We start from the raw sequence: 2,743 nt of genomic DNA on the forward strand, positions 1-2,743 counted from the left end.
AGTTCTTGATGTTCATCTTGACATTCAAAGTGTTCTTGGTGTTCATCTTGACATTCATAGTGTTCTTGCATGCATCACATGTTTAGATCTAAAATTTTCATGCATTGCATCATTTTTCATGTTTTTCTCTCTCATCATTAAAAATTTAAAAATAAAAAAAATATATTTTCCTGTTTCTCTCATAAATTTCGAAAATTTGGATTGACTTTTTCAAAATTTTTTAAAATTTAGTTGTTTCTTATGAGTCAAAACAAATTTTCAATTTAAAAACTTTATCTTTTTCAAAATCTTTTTCAAAAATCAAATCTTTTTCATTCTTCTTATTTATTTTCGAAAATTTTAAAAATACTTTTCAAAAATCTTTTTCTTAATTTTACATCATGATTTTCGAAAATATTATCAATAATTAATGTTTTGATTCAAAAATTTCAAGTTTGTTACTTGCTTGTTAAGAAAGATTCAAACTTTAAGTTCTAGAATCATATCTTGTGATTACTTGTGAGTCAAATCATTAACTGTGATTTTAAAAATCAAATCTTTTTCAAAATTAATTTAAATCATATCTTCTCAAAAATATCTTTTTATCTTATCTTTTTTAAAATATCTCTTCTTACTTCTTATCTTCTTATCTTTTCAAAATTGATTTTCAAAATTTGTTTCAACTAACTAATTAACTTTTTGTTTGTTTCTTATCTCTTTCAAAACTACCTAACTAACTATCCCTCTCTAATTTTCGAAAATACCTCCCTCTTTTTCAAAAATTCTTTTTAATTAATTAATTGTTTCAATTTTTAATTTTAATTTTAATTTTATCTTAATTTTCGAAAATCATTAACTCCTTTTCAAAATTTATTTTTTTCGAAATTCCCTCTCTTCCATCTCCTTCTATTTATTTATTCATCTACTAACACTTCTCTTCACCCAAAATTTGAACTCCTTCCTCTCCTCTGAGTTCAAATTCTTCTCTTCTACATTCTTATTCTTCTTTTCTTCTACTCACACAAGGGAACCTCTATACTGTGGTAAAAAGGATCCCTATTATTATTTTTCTGTTCCCTTCTTTGTCATATGAGCAGGAGCAAGGACAAGAATATTCTTGATGAAGCAAATCCTGAACCTAAAAGGACTCTGAAAAGGAAACTAAGAGAAGTTAAAATACAACAATCCAGAGACAACCTTACAGAAATTTTCGAACAAGAAGAGGAGATGGCAGCCAAAAATAATAATAATGCAAGGAGGATGCTTGGTGACTTTACTGCACCTAATTCCAATTTACATGGAAGAAGCATCTCCATTCCTACCATTGGAGCAAACAATTTTGAGCTTAAACCTCAATTAGTTTCTCTAATGCAACAAAACTGCAAGTTTCATGGACTTCCATCTGAAGATCCCTTTCAGTTCTTAACTGAATTCTTGCAGATATGTGATACTGTTAAGACTAATGGAGTAGATCCTGAAGTCTATAGGCTCATGCTTTTCCCGTTTGCTGTGAGAGACAGAGCTAGAATATGGTTAGATTCTCAACCTAAAGATAGCCTGAACTCTTGGGATAAGCTGGTCAAGGCTTTCTTAGCCAAGTTCTTTCCTCCTCAAAAGCTGAGTAAGCTTAGAGTGGATGTTCAAACCTTCAGGCAGAAAGAAGGTGAATACCTCTATGAAGCTTGGGAGAGATACAAGGAACTGACCAAAAAGTGTCCTTCTGACATGCTTTCAGAGTGGACCATCCTGGATATATTCTATGATGGTCTATCTGAATTAGCTAAGATGTCATTGGATACTTCTGCAGGTGGATCCATTCACATAAAGAAAATGTCTGCAGAAGCTCAAGAACTCATTTACATGGTTGCTAATAACCAGTTCATGTACACTTCTGAGAGGAATTCTGTGAGTAATGGGACACCTCAGAAGAAGGGAGTTCTTGAAATTGATACTCTGAATGCCATATTGGCTCAGAACAAAATATTGACTCAGCAAGTCAATATGATTTCTCAGAGTCTGAATGGAATGCAAGCTGCATCCAACAGTACTCAAAAGGCATCTTCTGAAAAAGAGGCTTATGATCCTGAAAATCCTGCAATAGCAGAGGTGAATTACATGGGTGAACCATATGGAAACACCTATAATCCCTCATGGAGAAATCACCCAAATCTCTCATGGAAGGATCAACAAAAGCCTCAACAAGGCTTTAATAATGGTGGAAGAAACAGGTTTAGCAATAGCAAGCCTTTTCCATCATCCACTCAGCAACAGACAGAGAACTCTGAACAAAATACCTCTAATTTAGCAAACTTAGTCTCCGATCTATCTAAGGCCACTCTGAGTTTCATGAATGAAACAAGATCCTCCATTAGAAATTTGGAGGCACAAGTGGGCCAGCTGAGTAAGAAGATCACTGAAACCCCTCCTAGCTAGTGCTCTCCCAAGTAATACAGAAGAAAATCCAAAAGGAGAATGCAAGGCCATTGAATTGACCATCATGGCCGAACCCACAAGAGAAGGGGAGGACGTGAATCCCATGGAGGAAGACCTCCTGGGACGTCCAATGATCAATAAGGAGTTTCCCTCTGAGGAACCAAAGGAATCTGAGACTCATCTAGAGACCATAGAGATTCCATTGAACCTCCTTATGCCATTCATGAGCTCTGATGAGTATTCCTCTTCTGAAGAGAATGAGGATGTTACTGAAGAGCAAGTTGCCAAGTTCCTTGGTGCAATCATGAAGCTGAATGCCAATTTATTTGGT

The 2,743-nt window shown here is 34.2% G+C and overlaps 1 non-coding gene across 1 annotated transcript; it reads right to left on the bottom strand.

The window, feature by feature from the left end:
- Window positions 1-1,602: 1,602 nt before the first annotated feature.
- LOC112731987 (small nucleolar RNA R71) lies at window positions 1,603-1,710 on the bottom strand. Its single transcript, XR_003167730.1, has one exon. It is a non-coding gene; the product is annotated as a small nucleolar RNA R71 (small nucleolar RNA).
- Between the last annotated feature and the right edge of the window lie 1,033 nt (window positions 1,711-2,743).

The sequence above is a fragment of the Arachis hypogaea genome, chromosome 12 (genome assembly GCF_003086295.3).
Source record: "Arachis hypogaea cultivar Tifrunner chromosome 12, arahy.Tifrunner.gnm2.J5K5, whole genome shotgun sequence".
Classification (NCBI taxonomy): Eukaryota; Viridiplantae; Streptophyta; class Magnoliopsida; order Fabales; family Fabaceae; genus Arachis; species Arachis hypogaea.